Raw genomic sequence first — 22,455 nt, forward strand, 5'->3', positions numbered from 1 at the left:
AGCGAATCTGTGCTCCTAGGCTGTGACTCTCAGCCTTCCCCCCCCCCCCCCCCGCCCATCCTTCAGAGGAAGAGAGGCAGGGAGAGGTGAGACGGGGCATCGCTGGGTACGTGCGCTCCCCTCTGCTGAAGGCTAGAGAACGCTGGGGTTGGGTACTTCCTCCCCGCGCGGCCCCCCTGGCGAGGCGCCAGTACAGCCCAGGTTGTTTAGATTCTGTCCAAATAGTTTTTCTTGAGGGCAGGTCCTTGTTCAGGAGACGGGAGGCCTCTGGCTGCGTTTCTAATGGAAACTTCCCCTTGGCTCCTGCCGGGAGCGTGGGGGTTTTCTCCTGCGTGGACCCTGACAACCTGGTGGGGCTTCTGGAGGCAAAGTTCAGGCTGGGACTCCAGGAGCTCTTGTCTCCCAGGCCGGCCTGGGGGGCAGCCCCTGGCTCCCAGCTGCCCTTGCCTGTGGCAGCCTCTGGTCCCCGTGGGCTGCGACTCTGTCTCCCCTGCCGCCTCTCCGGCTGGGGCAGCCTGGTTTGCCCACCACCTCCGCTCTCTGACGGGGCTGAGAAAAGCTGCTGATTTTTATTTTAAGTTATTTTTCTTGCTCTGGGGCGAGGAGTGATGACTTCCAACATCTCTACATGTTGGACCAGAAACCAGAAGTTGGATGTCACTTTTAGAAATCGTGAATCTCTCTTCTCACTCTGTTGCGCGTGGCTCACCCATGGTTAAAGTTTCCTTTCAGGCAACGAAACATCACCACTCTCTTTGCTTTGGGGCTGTCCTTGTAAAATTTTGTTTGGGAAGACTTCACCTGTCTTTAGTTAAAAAGATGCCTTTCTGTATTTGTCTCTACTGACTTTGTAATTTTACCTGTAACCCTTGGGTCTTTCTTTAATTCACATGGTGTCAAAGAATGATTCAGTTTTGTTTTCTCCAAAGAGTGAGCCCGTTTTCCCAGTGGAACCCATGAAGCAACCATTCTTTCCCATTTGATTTATGGTGTCTTAAGTTCCCGTTTACACACCGGCCTTTCTCCAGGTCTCTATTAAATTCCCTTGGACTATTTGTCTGTTCTTCTGCCAGCTCTGCTGTATTTGAATGCTGTGTCAATATCTACGAGAACAAATCCCTCTTCTTTCTTCTTTCTTTTAAGCTGGATGTATTTCAAATGTACTCTTGAAGTAAATTCACTCTGGGTTTATCTTTGAGCTTTGTTTTCCATCATTAATACAGAAGGAAAACAGACTCCATTAAAGGCAGCATTTCAGACACACAAACAAGCCCTTTCCTTTGTACATAAGGATATAGCAATTAATCCCGTGTTGTTGGGACCTGCACTGCAGGCTGTTTCTGCAGCAATTGCCCCCAGAGGCGGGCCCTCCCTTTCTCCTGGTTCACCTTGGAGCAGAGTTTAGACAGAGCAGACCCAGATGATGGGTGGTAAGAAGACACCCAGGGGGCTGTTGGGGCCACGTCGTGGTTTTGTCAGTATCCTTTTCACAAAAGCTCGTTGGCCCAAAGAGCCAACACTGTGAGAGGCCAGCTAGCGTAAGGAGCTTGTTTTCCGGGTGAAAAAATTGCAGAGCTCGCAGCTGCACCCACATTCCTCAGGGCGCATGGCTTTCCTCAGCAAACAGGGCCGAGAGACTCGACGTGATAAATTCTGAGATCCGAAAATACGCCCGCTGTTGGTTTTCTGTCCCGCCGACGGGTGGATGGGAACGTGCGAGGCGTTCTCGGGGTGAGTCACCAGCCGTGAATCCGGACCCTGCTTCCAGGGGCAGATGGAATGTCTTTGCTTGTTTACTGACAACCTCGGGCATCTGGGGTTTCCGTATTTAAGTAAAATAGGTGGATTTCAAGGTCTCTTGCAAATATTTTGAGGACAGCAAAGCTCTGACAGCAGGAGAGGGACTGAATTAGAAGCTGCATTGACCTAACTGCCCTGCCCTTGACAAATGACTAATTGATTCTGTACACACAGCTGCTAGAACCACAGCATGGAGACAAGGCTGGCCTGTATGGTTAATATAAACCATGTATCATTAAAAGTTAATATGTGGTTTCCTTTCAACTAAGAGGCTACTCTTGGATGACAGAGCTACTCATCCACCAGTAGCTGCAACAGAAGAAAGAGATTATCTTGTTGCTTTCTATTAACAAAGAAAAGTAATTGACTGAGAAACAGTAGCACATAAGCTAATATATATTGTGTTTATTAGAAGTACTGTCATCATTTTATTTCTAATGTTGTATGCTTCTTCCACCCTAGGAAAACAGCCACTTATATTTTTGGTTTTTCCATATTTATAGCAAAATACGTATTTTACATGCTGTCAGTGGATTCTGTTAGTAAACGCATTGCACTATGACATGATCTTAAAACTTTGTGTTTATTCCTTGTAGTTCGGTGAAATAATTCTTTTGCAACCGTATTAGAAATGACCAGAACCCCAGACTGGACAGCCAAGCAGCCTGTGGCCTGGACAAAGCTGTCTTGGTCTTGGACAGCCTTTCCTTCCAGGCAGACAGCTTGTCAAGCTGGCCAGCGTGAACTCAGTGCATATTCCACTTCATTAATTCAGATGAAGGGAAACCAAGCAGGAAAGCCACTCTGGGGCTTGTAACTCGATATGTTTTGTGGTCCCATAGACACAGCAGGTTGTCGATTCTTCTCCAATAGAAAGCTGCCAAATGAGAGCAGTCTGGTAGTAAGGATGCGGCAAAATCTAGGTGCCAAAGTCTTCTTTACGGCATCGCTCATAGTGATGCATGACGAGACGCGACTTAAACATTCGGTCAGACGGAACCCAGTATATTCATTCACATGATATTTTAGGCAGCTACCTAAAAGATTGCTTTTAAAAACAAATAATGGCAGAGAAGATATTTATAGTGAACAAGGAAAGATATTTGACTGTGTCAACCTTAAAAATGAAAAAGCAAGGGGTTTTTTTCTTGTTTGATTTTAAGAAGGCAAGATGCGTTTTGGGGAGAATTGCAATTCAGGACATAAAAGCTACAGCAAACCATAAGCAAGTCCAAAGGGACAAACGGAAGGCCAGAGTTTTTAGGTTGGAGGAGGAAGGGGGGAGAGAGGGTTGCTTTGATGAAAGCTCACTGGATAAGAATGAGAGGGGAAGGCCGTGGTGGCTTCTCCAGGCCGAAAGCGCTGGGCAGGGAGTGCTCTTCCTTCCTCTCCCCGAAAGCAGGAGAGGAAATTCCCATGTGAAAAATGTCCTCCTTCTACCAGAAGAGAAGCAACATTCTTAGGATCACAGATAAGAAGCCGCGATGAGAGTTTTACACAAAGAATTCTACACAAACAGGCCTTCTTCCCTTGGTCTTTCTGCTGGTTCGGCGGGCTGCTCGGTGGCACCTGTGTGAGAGCCCCTCCAGGGCCTCCTGGCTCCACGTTGAAGAAGGCTTCCTTTGTCTACTTTCACAAATGCAAAAATCCAGCTCAACAGTGATTCTAGTACAAGGCAGATTTGATGTACAACAAATTGTTACTAAAGATGAGGTGGCTAATGTGTTTTCTGTGTGTGTGTGTGAATACTTAACAGATAGAGAGAGGGAGAGAGGTAATAGACAGATCGATAACAGATAGAGAGATACATAGACGCTTTCCTCAGAAGAAAATGCCTGAATTTTCACATCATCTGTATTGTGAATTTATGAGTTTGTTTATCTTGTATCTCTCTGTAGTTCCTAAAATTCAAGATTGACTACAATTGATACAAATTACTTTTATAACCAGGAAAAAAAAGATATTTAAAGAGAACTATACTCAATATCTTGTAATAACCTGTAATGGAAGACAATTTGAAAAAGATTTTATATATATATATATATATATATATATAATTGAATCACTCCATTATATAATTGAAACTAACACAGTTTGTAAACTAACTATACTTCAATTTTTAAAAAATCTGGGCAAAAAAAACAAAACAGAAGATATATCTTAAAAGGCCTTTTTCATCTTTTGCTACTAAAGGGAGCAGGCTCTCCACCAGAGAGCCTTCCAGCAGAGACAGGCTCAAAGTTCACAGCTGACACCAAAGAAGTGACACTCAGTGTCCCTGGAGACTTGCTGCCTAGCCTCTGGGGTTACATAGGGCCCGACCCAGGCAGGAGCACAAAGGACCCTCAGAGCACGTGTCTGAAAGTGTTGCACTGATAAGTCAAGCTAACGAGGAAGTCCTGTTCTCCCATCTTGACAGACAGACCTCCGTAATTATCTGAAGACCAGTATAAAAGTTGGAATTTGATGAGTCCTCAGGATTCTGAGACTGCATGGGAACCAGCAGCACAGAGAGAGGCAGACAGGGGTCCCCTGCTCCCAGCGCTCCCCCCCGCCCCGCCGCCCCACTCTCATGAACAGGCCTTGCATACACTGCAGGGACCCCCAGGCTGCAGGAACAAGCGGGTAGTGGCTGTCCTCGGCCACACCTGACCCTCGGGTGCACTCCCTCGAGGGCACGGCCTGTGTGGCCCCGTCCAGGCCTGGGAGGGGTGTACCAGGGCCCTAGAGTCTCGAGAACCATCTAGAGGGTGGGCAGGTCCCCTTGGTTGTACACACCCCTTAGCCCAACGTGGGGAGACACTGTCGAAGCAGGGCCAGAGTCTGGACGAGTAGGTTTCAGACTGCAAAAATGATTAAGGGAGACAATTTAGGGGATGTAGCAAAACCCAAACCTTCAGAAAGCGGCCGTCTCCTTTCCCTTATGTCCAGAGAACTGCAAAATGGGAAGGAAGCAGCAGATTTTACAAGATTAAAGAATGAGGGAAAATGAAGAGAAAACTAGACAATGAATGAGAAACAAGGAAGTAAGACTCAAGCCCAGCGCAGGCCTGGCATCTGGGGACCGGCCGCCTGAACAGACGTTTCTGGTCAAGTGGAGGATTTGCAGACACACACGTACCTGCTGTAGTTTGCTGACAAGGCACCCCAGCCGGGAGGGGCTCCACCCGGGGCCTAGAAGTTTATTCCAACAATAGCACGTCGGAATTTTTATGCCTCAGGCATAACATTCCAGATGCATCCACGAGTAACTACTCAACCTAGAGACCAGTTACAGCCTCAAGCACTGTCTTCAACCCACATCGGATTTCTCAGGGGCCCTCCACGCACTCGTTTGGGTTTGTCGCCTTCCTCATTCATGGAAAGCCCTCTGCCTTTTCCTCTTGGCCAGCCCCCCATCAGTGGGGCCTTTGGGGGGTTCCCAAACCTTGACAGCAAACAGATTTTTTTGTTTCCTGACCTAAGAAAAAACTCATTTATTATCTCTCCAAACCAAAGATTAGATGCACGCCAGTCTGGGATTCGGTGAGCTCCGCAGTCTCTGCACCCCCACCCCCACGGGGCCTCTGTGCCCTCGGCGGGTTCGAGCTGCTGCGGCACGTGGAGGCATCTTAGGTGGACTTGACCGAACCCAGAAAGGCAGAGGGAATTTCTTTTCCTGCACCTCTGTGTTTTTAACAGCTTGTTTCTTTTATTTATAATTCACTTTAAAAATTTTATATGGAGTAAAAATTACTTTTTATATACATTAGTGTGCAGCTCTATAAATTGACCCAATGAAAAATCCTATGCTCACCATCAAAATCAAGATACAAATAATAGTTCCATCCCCCTGGGAAACGTCCCTCTTCTTTCCCTAAAAATCAACCCCTCCCCGACCCCCCTTCTAGCAACCCACCAATCACTGCTGTTCCTGTGACTTCGCCCTTTCCCAAATGTCTAACGAATGGAGCCCTCTGCTCTGTAGCCTTGAAGTCTGGCTCTTTTCACTTTGCAGTAATCATTCGGCACCCATCCCTGCTGTGTGAATCAGTTCCTTTTTGTCTGCCTTTGGTGGGTTTCTCTCTGAATGGCGTTCTACCGTAAGAATACAACTGTTTGTCAAATTACCGTATTAGTTTAATTCTATGCATTCTTTTGAGTTAATTTTTAAATAAGGCTATTAAAGTTCTCTTCTGGCACATGGGTTGTTCCAACATGGTTTGTTGTGAAGATCATGGATTCAGCTGTGGTCCGCCTGTCACTACTGCAGGGTCTTGGTTGTTGTCAGCTTGTAGGGATCTTTGAAGTCAAGTACAGAGAGACTCCACAGTTTGTTCTTCTTTAAAATTATGTGGTTATTCTGGTTCCCTTGGCTTAGCAAATCAAGTTCAGAATCAGCTTGCCAACAGGTACAAAATGTTCCTGCTGCGATTCTAAGGTGGAGTCGAATCTATAGCTCATTTTGAGGACAATGATCATGACAACAATAGCGATTCCTTGAGTCCATAACCACCGCACATCTCTCCATGGATGTGGGTATTCTTTATTTCACCGGTGTTTTGTAGTATTTAGCATACCGACCTGCACATGCTCTCTTATATTTACAACTAAGTGTTTCAACATTTTTGTTGCTATTGTATTTGGAGGTTCCCAGGCTAGGGGTCAGATCGGAGCTACAGCTGCCAGCCTACGCCACAGCCACAACCACGAAGGATCCAAGCCTCATCTGCGACCTACACCACAGCTACGGCAACGCCAGATCCTTAACCCACGGAGCAAGGCCAGGGATCAAACCTGCATCCTCACGGTTCCTAGTCAGGTTCATTATCGCTGAGCCACGACAGGAACTCCTCTGTTGCTATATTAATACGCCCTCTGTGAACAGAGCCTGTTTTAATTCTTCCTTCAAGTCGCCCTTGTATCTTCCGTATCTTCTTCTTGCCTTGGTGCCTGGCTGAGGACCGACTCCGTAATGCTGCTCACGAGCGCTGAGACTGGACACTACCGCTATCTTCTCAATATTAAGGAGAAACATGCAGAATTTGTGGATGCCCTCTAGCAGGTTACCCTTTTTTAAAAAGCCCTTATTCACTTTAGTTCGTGTAAAATGTATTTGTTTTGGAGTTTCCTACTCGTCTAGCAGTTAAGGAACCAGCCTGGTCACTGCTGTGGCAAAGGTTTGATCCCTGGCACAGGAACTTCCACATGTCACAGGTGCAGCCAAAATAAAATGCACGTTTTTTAAACATCCTATAAATAGAATAATGACCCACTAATATGGGATACAAGTCACCCATCTCAGCATGGTATCTTTGTCTTTAAGAAGAAGGATTTCTTATAAGAATCTTATTGATCACACAGTAGATACAAGAACATCAGATGTAATGATGCATACACTCTAAACAAGATAGGCTGATTAAGAATTTACATCATGTAAAAATATACATATTAAAAATTAAAAATTAGCCTTGTGGGAGTTCACTTTTTAATATACTGCTAAAGTTGATTTGATAATAAGTGTCTAAGAATTTTGCATCTATGTCAATGAATATATTGGTTCCTAATATTCCTTTCTTGTAATATTTTGGTCAGGTTTTTAGCTTTAGGGTAATGTTGTCCTCATAAAATAAGGGAAGTGTCCCCTCCTCTCTTATTTTCTGAAAGAGATTTTAAAAATTCTTATTATGCCTTAAATGATTGGTAGAATTTGACAGTGAAGTCACTGAGGCTAGAGTTTTCTATGATGGGAGGTTTTTAATTAGTAATTTGAGTCCTTTAATTGATATATACTACTTAGGCTATCTATGCCTTTCTTTCTTTTTTTTTTCTTTTTGGTCTTTTTGTCTTTTTAGGGCCACACCCCCGGCATATGAAGGGTCCCAGGCTGGGGGTCGAATCAGAGCTACAGCTGCCAGCCTACACCACAGCCATAACAACGTGGGATCCTCAACCCACTGAACGAAGCCAGGGATCGAACCCAGGTCCTCATGGATGCTATAGTCGGGTTCCCTAACCGCTGAGCCACTATGGGAACTCCTTTTTTTTTTCCTACAGTTTGTGTTTTGTTTTGTTTTGTTTGGGGGGGTTGTTTTTGTCTTTTTGTCTGTGCCTGTGGTATACAGAAGTTTTAGGACCAGGAATTGAACCTGCACCTCAGTAGTGACTCACGCCACAGGAGTGACAATGCCAGCTCTTTAACCCACTCAGCCACCAGGGAACTCCTATTTCTTTTTGAGGGAGTTTTGAAAGGTTGTGTCTTAAAAACAATTGGTCCATTTCTTTCTTTCTTTTTTTTTTTCTTTTTTAGGGCCACACCCACAGCACATGGAGGTTCCCAGGTGAGGGGTCGAATTAGAGCTGTAGCTGCCGGCCTACACCGCAGCCACAACCATGAAGGATCCGAGCCACATCTGCAACCTACACCACAGCTTACAGCAACACCAGATCCTTAACCCACTGAGCGAGGCCAGGGATCGAACCTGCATCCTCATGGTTCCTAGTTGGATTGTTTCCACTGTGCCACGACGGGAACTCCCAATTGGTCCATTTCACATAAATTGTCAAATTTATGGCAATCATGCCTGTGATTTTCTCTTACAGTCCTCTAAAAATCTGTAGACTCTGTGGAGAGCCACGGGGGTTAATATATCAGGTTAATCATTTCCAAGAATGAGCTTTTAGTTTCATTTATTTCCTCCAATAAGTCTTTTTTTCTGTTTAAATGTCATTGATTCTACTTTTATCTTTATTATGTACCATCGTATATTTACTTTGGATTAAATTTGTTCTTTCCCTAACTTCTTACGGGGAAAGCTGAGGTCCCCGGCTTACGGCCTCTGCTCTTTCCTAACACAAGCATTTAGAGCTCCGTGTTGCATTTCCCCCGAGTGCTGACAAAACTTCCATGTGTTTTCCTTCAGTTTAAAATAGTTCCTGATTTCCCTGTGGCCTTAGTTTCTCTGTTACTGCCTTTCTGACATTTCCATTATTTAAATAGTTTTAGTACTTCATCTTCACTTATGTGTCGGATTTCGGGTCATCTGTCTTTGCATTTTAGTCCATACTCTAGATATTACAACACACATCTAACAGCCCACAGTCTACTTTTCGTCTGGGCTCAGTGCTCCTTGACTTTACCTGGCTTGGGGTTTGCTAGGTTTCTTGAGTCTATAAATTTATATATTTCACTTAATTTCAAAAGTTTTCACCCATATTTCTTTAAATATTGTCTTGTACCAAGCTTTTTCTCCTTTCATTTGAGACTTAAATTTTAGCTCGTTTGATATTATATCATAGATTCCTGAGGCTCAGTTCCTCTTTAAAAAGTCTTTTCTCTGTGTGTTCTTCAGATTGATTAATTTCTATTTATCTAACTTCAAGTTCACTGATTTTTTTTTCTATTTTAATTTCATTCTGCTAATAAGTGAGCCCATTCAATACATTGTTCATTTCATACAGTATAATTTCCAATTCTACTGGAAGTGTTCACTTTGTTGCTTTTCGTAACTTCTATCCTTTTCTAGTCAAGTAACATTCAATTCTATCCTAAGCGTTTCCAACATTATGTTGTTTAGACTGGAAATCCTGTTAATGTATTCTGGAGAATGTTAGCTGGTGGGTCTTTTTTTTTCGCCACGGTCTGTCCAGGGGGCTTTAGACGGAAAGCTCCGTCTTGCCCGCGGGCGATCGCCCCAAGTCCATGGCTCTGCCGACTTGGCTCCGTCTTTGCATGAACAGTTTGAGGGAAAATCTGGGCTTAACACACAGAATTAGAGCGTTTGCGCTCCAGTTCTCTCCTACCTGGAATTGGGACCTCTTTGTCTGGTCTTCTGGACAGAAAGATGTGATTTCGGGCAGATTTTTGCCGGTAAGTCTGTTGGAGAGAGACAACCGAGAGAAAGCGGGACCGCACGTCGGAAGCAGAAAGGCCTCCGTGCGCGGCTCTTCGGAAACGTGCCTTCTCCTCCCGTTCTTCTCCCTGAACCCAGTCTCGTCCTTGCCCTTGAAGAGGAGTCAGGCACAGCCCCTCAGAGAGTGGCCTTCAGGACGTCTTTCCTCCTCGCCTGCGACCTGCTAAACTTGGCGACTACAGGCCGCCTTTGTTTTTGTGGAATTGCAACCTGTAGTAGTTCAGAGAGTCCCCATGTGATGATTTATGAATTTTTACATCTGGCTTTAGCTCAGTTGTCACCCACAAAATGGACAAATGACTTAAAGACATTCCTTCAAAGAAACTGAATATTGAAGAGACTACTAGTAAGAGCACAAACCATTGAAAGGATGGCGCGTCCATTCCCAAGACAAACTTCACCACCCACCTTAACAAGGAAATAGACCGTTAGTGGTTCCACCCTAAGTGGTTTAAAAATATGTAACCATCGTTTTAAACCTGGACATCTAGAATGAGGATATATCTATTTGTGTTCAAAAAATCTTCATTCAAAGGTAATTCAGTGAAATGTTTACAAAATTTCACTAAACTCTGATAAAGGTTAGAAGCATCTTGGAGTGATTTTATTTTGTAATGACAGATAAAAATGTAACATTTTGGGTTAATGTTTTCTATTACTGTAGTAAAATAATTATTAAAATAATAAATGGCAATAATAAGGTAACAAGCGGAAAGCTCATCTTTGTCAGCAAATATGTGTAAAAGACTGAAAATATGAAGTAACAAATATTCGATGTGTCACGTTATTATCCCTGGACTTTATTTCAATAATGCAATATATGAACAGCTATTTTTGTGAGACCAGAAAAAAGAAAAATATTCTCAATGATTTAAAATATAAATAAAAGCATGGAGTTCCCTGGCGGCTCAGTACGTTAAGATCCAGCATTATCACTGCTGTGTCATGGGTTTGATCCCTGGATCTGGAACTTCCACATGCTGCAGGTGTGGCCAAAAAAACCCCCCCAAAAATAAAAGAAATATTTTATAGAAGAACTCTGTGGGTAAAAAAGCCAATATTAACAACTATCTTATGGAGAATAAATAAGAACCATCACATGAGTTTATAAAATTAATACCATTCATCAGATTTATTTACTTCATGTCTTAGAAGCAAGGTGTTACAGTAAAGAAACTGAATCCAGAAATACCTAATGTATGCTATAAAATGATTGCTTTTACAAAAATTACCTTTAAGATAAAGAATAATCTTTACAATAATTTAAAATGACAAGAAGAGAGACAATGAAAGTGTTTATGCAACACAGATATGAGCTTTGCCACAAATATTTCAGGCCAAAGTATTTTTTAAACTTCTAAGATTGAAAATTAGGTATTCATTTGTGACATGAAATAAATTGTGTGAGTAGTATGTTGTCTACAGATAATTTTTAAAAAAATTACAAAACCAACTCATTCAAAAGATGAAAGTGATATTTTAAAATTATTAGAACGTCATGGTTTTATAATGTCATATTTGTCCTTGTTATTTATTGTTATGATTTTTTTCTGAAAATGCATGATTTTTTTTTTTTTTTTTTTTTTTGGTTGTTCCTGAGGCATGTGGAAGTTCCTGAGCCAGGAATCAAACCCACACCGCAGCACCAACCTGAGCCGCTGCAGTGACAACACTGGATCTGTAACTTGCTGAGCCACAAGAGAACTCCAAAAGTACATGATTTCTATCAAGAAGAATCATGTCCCCAAAGATCTGAAACTTGGAAACAAAATTTTAATCTGTTTTAAAAACTTGTAAAAGCGTTGCAGTGGCTCTGGCATAGGCTGGCAGCTACAGCTCCGATTAGACCCCTAGCCGGGGAACCTCCATATGCCGCAGGAGTGGCCCAAGAAATGACAAAAAAGAAAAAAATTTGGAGTTCCCGTCGTGGTGCAGTGGTTAACGACTCTGACTAGGAACCATGAGGTTGCGGGTTCAATCCCTGGCCTTGCTCAGTGGGTTAAGGATCCGGCGTTGCCGTGAGCTGTGGTGTAGGTCGCAGACGTGGCTCGGATCCCACGTTGCTGTGGCTCTGGCATAGGCCGGCAGCTATAGCTCCGATTCAACCCCCTAGCCTGGGAACCTCCACATGCCACGGGAGCAGCCCTAGAAAAGGCAAAAAGACACACAAAAAAATAAAAATAAATAAAAACTTGTAAAAGTATCAGATTCAAGAAGCGTCTAGGAGGACATGACTCCATAGAACATAGTATCATGTATGGGATTCTGAAAGAGAAAAAGGACATTTGATGAAAAACAAGGAAATCTGGGAAAAGTGTAGACTTTATTAAAATGTTTTGATATCAGTTCATTATTGTAACAAATGTACCACATTAGTGTGAGATGTTAATAATAGGACATGTGGCAACTCTCCATACGATCTTTGCAATTTTTCTGTAACTTCAGATTTTTTCTAAAAAGTGTGTATAAAAGTAGCATCTAAGTGAAGTTTTTGTCATGCGTCCACCCTCCTAAGCCGTAAACAGAACCCCTTCCATCACATTTTCCTGAAACCTCCTTATGCTCCTTTGCTGTCAGTCCTGCACCCCCATCCCAGCCCCGGACACCACCGACTTCACTTATGTCCCTGTAATAATGGCTTTTCCACAAGGTCACATCAATGCATGTCACAGTATCAACCCTAGAATACGTAGCCTTTTGCGTCTGGCTTCTTTCCATTAGCGTAATGGTTTGAACTTGCTCTTGCTGATGCACGTACCTGCACTTCCTTCCTTGCCATCGCTGAGGGCACTGATGGCTGGGTCTCAAACTATTCGTACATTTACTGCCTGATAAAGATGTGGGTTGTTTCCAGTTTGGAGCTATTATGAGCAAAGCTAAAACAAACCTTCCCATAAAGGTCTTTGTGTACAGATGTTTTCATTTCTCTTGAGTAAATACCTAAGGTAGGGGTGGGTCATATGTTCACTGTATGTTTAACTTTAGAAGTAACTGCCCAAATAGTTTCCAAACTATCTGTGCTATTTTGACTGCTGACAGACAATGTATGGGCGTCCCAGTTTCTCCGCATTCTTGCCAGCAATTAGTGTGAAAAATATTTGTCCTGTTAGGCAGTCGAGTAGGTACGCAGTAGCTGTGGGTTTCATTTCCATTTCCCTCATGCTCAACATCTTTCCACGTGCTCTCTTGCAGCCATATGCATTCTCTCGTGAAATGTCCAAAATTTTTGCCATTTTAAAAGTGGGTTGTTTACCTCATTATTTTGCTGTAAGTATTCTTTATACATTTTGGGTTTAATCTTTCACCATATATCAGGTTTTTAAAGATTTTACTCCAAAATGTCTTTTCAGCCTATTAACAATGTGTTTTGAAAACACAACTTAAAATTAGTTAAAATACAATTTTTCATGATTATTCTTTTTTATGGTTCACTTATGCTCATGCTCTAAGAACTATTTGCCTAACCTGAAGTTCCAGAGACTTTGCATATACTATTTTCTTAAAGTTTGAGAATTTAGGTTTATGTACATTTTTGTGTTAAATTTTTATGCAGGGCAAGGTAAGAATTGAGTTGCTTTTTCTTTTCTTTCCTTCTGTTTTCTTTTTTTTTTTTCTTTCTCTCTCTCTTTCTCTCTCTCTCAGATATTGATATCCAACTACTTGAGTAATATTTTTAATGCTGTTCTACTATCCTTTCCCTCAGGTTAGCTTGGCATCTCTTTTTACAATGAAATAACCATAGATGTATGTTTTCAGTGGCCTAAAAAATAGGTAGACCCATTTGGGGAGTAAGTACTATTTACTTTTGTGTTTGCTGTTCTACATGAGATATGATGAATCCATTCAAAAATTATGAGGCACACCAAACACAAATGACATCAACCTATTCTTAAGAGAACAAGGAACCTACAGCGTCAGAACTACAAAAGACCCAGATATTGAAACTACCAGATGGAAATTTAAAATAACTATGACTTATGTGTCAAAGGATCTAACAGGAAAGAAAAACAATGCAGAGGAAATTTACTTACCAGATGAATAAAAACTATAAAAGGATTCAAATGTAAATGGTAGGAAAAAAATGCCCACACACAATATCAAAAACGGAGATTCCTGGAGTCCCCACTGTGGCTCAGGGGGTTAAGGATCTGGCATTGCTGTAGCTGTGATGTAGGATGCAGCTGTGGCTCAGATTCTGTCCCCGGCCCGAGAACGCCCATATTGCCACAGGTGTGGCTGAAAAAGAAGGAAAAAAAAGAAAACATTTTCTACTGTTCCTTTTAACTCCTTGAATAAACTTGTGTAACTTTTAATTACTTTTATAATTTTTATTGATTTTTTTATTTTATGTATTTTGGCCTTAATCTGTATATATACATACATACAAAGCTGTTAGATGTTCTTCAGATTTCAATTCCAGTGAGCTAGAGAAATAGTAGTTCTGCATACCCCCTTTTCTGTCTTCCCCTTTTTTGACCTTCATATAAGCTGTAAAATTTGTAATACCTTGTTATTAATGTATATAGTTTTATTTTTTAAGTTGACAATAAAGAAATATCTATTTTTAGTGTTTGTTCTATTAACCTTCCTTTTTGCCACGTCTAGTTCTCTTCTGTTCTCGTAATTGGAGTTGCTCTCTGGTGTCATTTTCTTCCTCCTGTCCACCTCTTTTGTGCTAATATTGCCAAATAAATTACGTTATAGTTATAGACCCAACGATAGGAATATGTGCATACTGTTTTAGCCTGTTGATTTTGATATACATGAAGAAAAGGAATGAATTGTGCATTTACACTGCCTCTCACAATCACATAATTATCTTTATTGGTACCCACAGTTTCTTGGTAGAGATTTGAGTTACTGTGTGGGATCACTTGCTCTAGGTCTGAAAAACTTATTTTACTATTTTTATAAGGCAAGTATGCTAGCCAGAAACTTTCTAAGATGTGTCACTTGAAATATTTTTATTTGATCCTCATTTTTTGAAATATGGTTTTAATGGATATAAGATTCTTGGTTGACAGGGTTTTTTAGGGCTTTGAATATGCCACGTCACTGCCTTCTGAGCACTGGGCAGTTTCCACTGAGCACTCAGCTGTTCAGTTTACTGGGGTCCCTGAAAACATGTTTGTTTCTTTCAAGAGATTTGTTTTTTGTTTTTGTCTTTAATACTATGATGCATCTGCATGAGGATATCTTTGGGTTTGTACTACTTGCAGTTGGATGGATTTTTAGATTAACGTTTTTCATCAGATTTTGAGTTTTCAGGCATTGTTTTTTTCAACATTTTTCTACATTCTGTCTTTCCTCCATCGCTCTACTCCCATGACACCTATATTGTTATAATTTATGGTATCCCACTTTCTCTGAAGAGCTGTACATCTTTTTTTATTCTTTTTTATCTTTTGTTCAGATTGCATAATTTCTCTCACTTTATCTTTAAATTAAAGGATCCTTTGTTCTGCCAGCTCAACTCTACGACTAAACTTTCATTTTAGTTATTGTATTTTTCAAGTTCAGACTTTCTATTTGGTTTTTTGATCATTTATATCTCTTGATTGAGATCCCTTATTTGACGAGATGCAGTTCAATGGCTTCCCCTATTTCTTGCAGCATTGTTTATTTTAGCTCTTTGAAGTCTTCACTGTTTCTCTGAGGGTTTTGTCTGCTGTGTTTGAAATCAGTACTCTCTCAAAGGCAATTTCTGCTGCCAGCTCTTTTCTTCTGTATGGCTCACATTTTCCTTTTTATTTGGAAATCTTGTAATTTTTTTGTTTATAACTGGTCTTTTTGGACACTCTCTTCTAGCAACCGTGGATGCTGATCCCGCCTGCTCTGCTCCCACCCTCTTTGTAGGGCTTACTGCTGCTGTGTGAATGTTTGGGCGGTTCAGACTTTGCTGAATTATGTAATGAGGACTGTTTCTGTGCAGTGCACAACCTCTGACACCACTCCCCAGAGGCCGCAGCCTTGGGCATCTGGAGTTGGTAGTGGATTTTGCAGGGCTCTTTTCAACTTTTTCTTTGCCTATGATTGTGTTAAATTCTCACCTACCTGCTCTTAGTCTCGGGTTCTATTGTTTTCAGTAATGCTCTTGGGCATAAATTGCTACCTATTCTGATCCACATCTTTAGGCCCCTTGTTGAGGGGTGTTCTGACCATAGGAGGGCTCTTTTTAGCTCTCTCCTTCCCTGGCTTTCTCTGATAAGCTTCTAGCTAGGCTGCCAGCCTCCTTTTAACTGCTTATCACCTCCCTTGTTTTCCAGAGCACACTTAGGCTTGAATTTCCCCACTCTCTGTCCCAAATAGTTAGTTTCCTTGGGTAGAGCTTCAGAGCTCTGAGTTCTTAGAACCTACACATCCTGCTGGGCAAAAGCTCTGTGCCACTACTCTGGAGCTGGGGACTGGCTCCGTGGCCCACTTCTCTCAGGGTGACACTCTGCTTCACACACAGGTCCTTGAGCTGGGGCCACAGCCCCGGCCGAGGCTTCTCTGCCTTCCTCCCCTGGGTGCAGCCTCCAGAACTTGGGCTGAGGCGAGGGTAGCTGGAGCCATGTTCTTGGCCCCTCACTCTGCCATGTGAGCAGGGTTAGGTGAAGGGAGAGACCCCAGACGGCTCACTGCACTGGTGTACAGCACAGCGTCTGCAGCACTGAGCCCAAGGCCAGCCCCTCGAGCAGATACCACAGCTGGGACTGGGAGCTGCTGAGCTGATGGAAATGGGAGCCCTGTACCCTTGGCCACACCTCTGCAGAGTGGAGCGTCCTCCCTGCATGAGCTAAAGCGAGGAAAGAAAGAGTGAGTCAGAGCTCAAATGCCACTGACTTTCACTCTTCTTGCCAAGTAGATTTTCCTTGACAAAGGCTTCTTCCTTTACTGCGTGTGCGTCTAGAGATTTTAAATGGTCGGGCTTCTTTTCTAATTTTTACCAGTTAGGTTCTTTCTCTGGGGAGAGGATCCATGGAGGTCCTTATGCCACCAATCTGGAAAGGGACCCCCAAGCTCATACCATTTGAAGAGTTTCAGAGCGAGCGAAGCGCACTCACTGCGCTCAATAGAAAACACACACGCGGAGTTCCCATCGTGGCGCAGTGGTTAACGAATCCGACTAGGAACCATAAGTTTGCGGGTTCGGTCCCTGCCCTTGCTCAGTGGGTTAAGGATCCGGCGTTGCCGTGAGCTGTGGTGTAGGTCGCAGACGCGGCTCGGATCCCGCGTTGCTGTGGCTCTGGTGTAGGCTGGTGGCTGCAGCTCCGATTCGACCCCTAGCCTGGGAATCTCCATATGCCGCGGGAGCGGCCGAAGAAATAGCAAAAAGACAAAAAAAAAAAAAAAAAAAAAAGAAAGAAAACACACACGCGATAATAGCTTGAGAGCTTTGCGTCAGCTACGTTTTGGTACCTTTACAATCACAACAAAACTTGGTTCATTCTGCTCCTGAAGCTGCATTTTGACAGGGCCCATGTCAGTGAGGGTTACGCAAAGCTTGGGAACTGGAACCATCCAAGGTCTCACCCATTCCTGTTTCTGACGGACGATGTTGGGGGCTAGACTGGCCAAGGTTTGGGGTGATCTCTCTGTATCTTTATGTGGCCTGTCCACGTACACATCAGCGTGCTTCAGGGTCGATGACCTTCTTAACGTCACCCCAGAGCTTCCAAGACAAATTTCTAGAGAGAGAGAATCAGGTGGAAGTTCTCTGACCTTTTATTATCCTGCCTCGGGAGTCGAGCAATAGTCAGAGGCCCAGCAGATTCAGTGGGGGAGGGACACAGGCGACATTTATCCAAGAGGGAGCGTCAGCACACACGGCTGTTTGGGGAGAATACGACCTGCAGCAGGCGTGGAAGCTGAAGGGTCGCTATATATTGGTAGGAAATACAAAACTTTTAAATAATTTAAAGTGTCATTCAACGTTCGTCTTTCTTTAAATTCTATTTTTTTGTCTGTGATGCATGTAATTCAGTAGAATATACATGTGCTTTATAAATAAAGAGTTGTGTAATGGGATGGTGTTCAAATTCTTTTTAATAAAATGGTTTGAAAATTTTGGAAAACAGAAACGGAAATTCAAAATCAGGTTGAGGGATTTTTCCTCAGCACCACACTAATACGTATACTACGATAAAATCGTTTTGTGAAAACGTCCAAGTGAGTATAAAACACACACTATTGTAACAGAATTATAATTACAACGTCCAGTAGCAACACCCCTTTTCAGGCACGAATTTTACACATATTCCATGATCACACACACATATTTACATCTCCTCCTCTTAATAACCACACAAACTAGGCGTTCTTTATTTCCGTTTTGCAGATGACAAAACCGAAGTTTGGAAGGAGAAGTCTCCCGGCTTGCGCAGCGGAGCTGAACGGCAGAGACCGTGAGCTGCCCCGCCACACAGAGGAAAGGGCCTGCTACACGTGCATGTTTCTGTGTGTGCTTTTGGGAAAGTCTGCTCAGGACCCAAGACTGTGGCGTGTGGGAAATGTTTAAGGACAGACCTCTAAAAAGAAACTGCAGGCAAGAACATGTGCACATCTGTGTGTTATCATCTTTACAGATGCAAAGGAAAGGCCCACATAATTTACAAATAACAATAAAAGATACTTTCGTCTTAATTCCATAACCTATAACTTCAGTGTGACTTGCAAAATGCAACCTATGCTTCTATTACCGAAGAAGAGGATCGCAAAATCAGATGGTACATAAATGCTACGTCACGATCTAGTCCCCAAAGAAATTATTCACACGGACGAAAACAGGGTCGTTTCAACAGGAATGTTGGTTGATAATTTGGTTTGTGTTAGTGGCCAGATGAGAGTGCACAACGAAGACACGTGTCAGTGAAAGCAGAGGAAGCCAGCATGCTGTAAGACGCTATTACCGCTTCGCAGAGGCACAAGTGCGTTAAATACAGCAGGTTTCTAGACGTGCTCTGAGACATTGGAAGGACTCCTTTAATTTTTCGCTGTGTTGGAGCAAAACACACGTAATGTAAAACGCCCCATCGGAACCATTTCTAAGTGTAACACTCAGTGGCGTCAAGTACATTTACCTGTCGGGCAACCGTTACCACTACATCCTTTCATTATCGAAAACCGTTACCACTACATCCTTTCATTATCGAAAACCGTTACCACTACATCCTTTCAGTATCGAAAACTGGACTCTGTGCCCCATCAGGTCACCCCCATTCACCCCTCCCCCAGGCCCCAGAGAGCCCGGTTCTACTTTCCTTCTCTGTGACTCTGCCCATTCAAAGTAACTCACAGAGTGGAATCACACAACAGTTGTCCTTTTATGTCTGGCTCACTTCGCTTGGCAGAAAGTCGGAGCGTAGGTCTGAAATACATTCCTGCTAAGGCTTTATGTTAACCAGTGTGTGTGTGCGTCACATTTTATCCATCCCTCATTCTACCAATGGACTTGGGTTGTTTCCACCTTTTGGCTGTTGTGAACAACGCTGCTGTAAATGTTGGTGTACAAATATCTGAGTCCCTGCTTTTGGCTCTTTGCAGTGTGGGCCCAGAGCAGGAATTGCTGGGTCATATGCTAATTCCATGCTTAATTTTTTGGAGGGCTCTTCTCCCAGGTTTCTAGAGCCGTCTTTTATCTTTTTTTTTTTTTTTGTTGTTGTTGCTATTTCTTGGGCCGCTCCCGCGGCATATGGAGGTTCCCAGGCTAGGGGTTGAATCGGAGCTGTAGCCACCGGCCTACGCTAGAGCCACAGCAACGCGGGATCCGAGCCGCGTCTGCAATCTACACCACAGCTCACGGCAACGCCGGATCCTTAACCCACTGAGCAAGGGCAGGGACCGAACCCGCAACCTCATGGTTCCTAGTCGGATTCGTTAACCACTGCGCCACGACGGGAACTCCTAGAGCCGTCTTTTAATTGCATTTATCTGTTTCCGTTTCCTCTTCCTTTGTGCTCGGCCACTACCCTGGGAAGCAGCAGGTGTCTAACGTCGCCTCTGCTTCCGCCCCTGCTCGGATCATATTTTGTGTCTCATTTATTAATGTCTCCAACTCTTACGGTTCCCTCAGTGACTACGTGACCGCGAACTTAGACTCCACACAGTCTAAAGCTTAGCTGGATTTCCGGGGACAGCAGTGACAGAACAATGACTGCACAATCACTCTGTCTGCTCGTGTCCAACAAATGCAGTATAACAGGACCGTTTTTTACGTGAAAACGAAGTTTTATCTTGTGAACAGGAAACAAACACTCCTTCTAGGAGACAGACTGTGAGCCGGCAGAAAACAAAAGCGCCCTGCAGACAAGCAGCACATGACAATTATGCTCTGTGGCCTGTGCCCGTCCCTAGCAGGAAATGCAAAGTTTCACGGAAAGCCGAAAGAGGGGACAAACTGCTCTTCCTCGAGGAAGAGTAGCTGCTGAGAGGCAGCACTTCAGAGCGTTTCGATGACCAGCTGCGACCAGAAAGCGGACAGGGCCATGCAGGACCGCGGAATGAAAGGGCAGAGCTCAGAGGCAGGAGCGAAGTTGGGGCTCAGGGAGCTGGGCTCCGGAGCACACGCGTGGCTGCGGTGATGTGGAGGTGGCGGTGGCAGCAGCAGCGGCGGCAGGAGCGGAGCGGAACAGAGGCGGCGTGGGAAGGGTCATGCATGCCTCACTGGGCACCTGCTCTTTCTCGGAGCCTGCCGAAGACACGAGTCACTGATTTCCAGGAGAGGAGTGACCCTGTGGGTCCTCAGGCAGAAAGCCCATGTCGGGGACCACATGCAGAGCGCGCTGAAGGACGGAAACCGGGAAATGAGAGGCCTCCTGGGGGACAAGGGGCCAGGCAGTGCTCTGCTGATGAGAGTGACCCTGGAGGCGTTGCTTCCGTTCTTATTCCAATGCTACTGTAAATGTCTCCACTCGAAGAACAATACAGAAGTTTCCATGAAGCAATAAATAGATAAATAAATCAGTTTGAATAGACGTGTAAACTTCTATAAATGACATTTTAGCAAAATTCTAAGAGCAACTTTTATAGCATCAGGGAGGAGAAACCACCATTTAGAATGAAGCTGGTTTTGTTCTTTCTTTCCTGTGGTAGCATGTTGTCCCTGCAAAGCGAAATCCAAGTTTCTGCCCAGTGTGCCTCCAGACTCTTCTGCTTCATGGTCTTTACTTCGAGGCCAGCCCTCCTTCACACATTTTGTGCTCACAATCTCTTGTTTGCGGAATGCTTTTTTAAAGAAAATCAGAACCAGAGGCAGGGCCCCTCTGCCAACGTTGGTAAAGACAAGGTCCAAAGAGCCCCTCAACTCGCACTCTGCGGATCCCACTCCAAACCAAGAATTCACGACAGGAGCGAATCAACGCGGGTATCTCCTCGATCTATTTAGAGGCTGGAATTCGAATGGGGCGATGCTTTGCCGGAAACCTGTACCTGTTGCTTTCAGTGTTATCACGGCATGAATCACAGAGATAAGTGGTGAGGAAGACGATATTTCTTACGGCAAATTGTTTCCTTTCAGCTCTAAAAATCAGTAGTCTCTTCCTATAACCCTGCTGCAGTCACTGAGCAGAGCTACAGTAAGAGCCACTGACACTATTAGTTGAAACTTGAAATAAGTCAAATACGCATAAATCCTCTCAAGTGGAAAAATCTTCACTGTGGGTGTTTTTCATTTTCAGTTGTTGAAAACAAAGTTCTGGGCGTTGTGGCTCAGCTCCCTTTTGTACTCGGGAGACTCAAAGAGAGCTGGCATTAGCATTAGAATCAGCCTCCTGCAGCCGGCTTGGAACGTCCACCCCTGGGACAGAGACCACGAGCTGGTTCCAACTTATGCCCTTGAGGTTCCTGCAGGGCGTTCACGCGAGGACGGGCGCCACGCAGCCAAACGCAGGTCAGAACGCTCTGGACTGGAAATACAAAGGTGACCAGAAACGAAAGAGTGTCTCTCCTTCCTATACAAATGCATCCAGCTCTTTCAAATGCAGGCCAGGTTCGCCTCCCTCCACCTGCCACGTGCCCAAGAAGTGAGCTCATGGAGTGAAAACAGAAACACAGGCTGTGCCTGGATGCAGGCGGGGAGCGCCGAGAATCTTCTCTGGGTCGGAAATTAGACCAAAGCTTAGGGAGGAAGACCAGAGCCCGTGAGGGTTATGGGGAGACAGGCCAGGCTGCAGTGCTGGAAGCCGGTCGGGAGGCTGGAAGCTTCCTCAAGGTTTAGCAGCCCTCCAGCCATCTCTGCAGGACACCCAGGGACTTCACTCTCACCCAGCACCCTTCGGGGCCACTGGTCAGGGTTCAGGAGCCAGCACATCTGCTCTTTGGTTGACAGGCACAGGCCAAGGGTGTGAACTCTTGGCCCCAAACAGAAGAAGGGACTTCTGGACAACTTGGGAGGAGTTGATGTTAACCCCCCACCCCTGCGTCAAAAGAGGAATAAACTGAACCATTTTGTCACTGTTTAACCTCTACCATTTTTGCCTCCTCTATTGGGCAAGTTATCTGAGGTACTGCTGTTAAAAAGAAAAAACAGCAGGCCCAAAATATTGTCATTTGTGCCAAGCCCAAGATTTAATACGTGAGCTAATTGCAGTTCCAGCCTCTGGCAGGAGTATAACCCTAACTGCTCGGCACCAGTGAGGGAGCCTCCTGTTTGGACTCTCTGTTCCCCTGGGGAGGCAGCCTTCCCAGAAACAATGCGCTCTTTGCAAATAATCCCCTTTTCCACCCTCTTTCTGCCTTTAAAATTCTGGGTGAGCTGCGGCCTGATTCACGAGCCCTTTTGATA

At 44.1% G+C, this 22,455-nt stretch overlaps 1 long non-coding RNA gene across 1 annotated transcript; it reads left to right on the forward strand.

Moving 5' to 3' along the window:
* The first annotated feature begins 1,386 nt into the window (after positions 1-1,386).
* On the forward strand, positions 1,387-22,132 carry LOC146400267 (uncharacterized). The gene is made up of 3 exons (XR_014816682.1): positions 1,387-1,731; positions 18,013-19,300; positions 19,582-22,132. It is a non-coding gene; the product is annotated as an uncharacterized LOC146400267 (long non-coding RNA).
* The last annotated feature ends 323 nt before the right edge of the window (positions 22,133-22,455 follow it).

The sequence above is a fragment of the Sus scrofa genome, chromosome 9 (genome assembly GCF_054392235.1).
Source record: "Sus scrofa isolate SSC_HxYL_T2T_F1_AM1 chromosome 9, Sscrofa_HxYL_maternal_Yorkshire_Landrace_v2.0, whole genome shotgun sequence".
Taxonomy (NCBI): Eukaryota; Metazoa; Chordata; class Mammalia; order Artiodactyla; family Suidae; genus Sus; species Sus scrofa.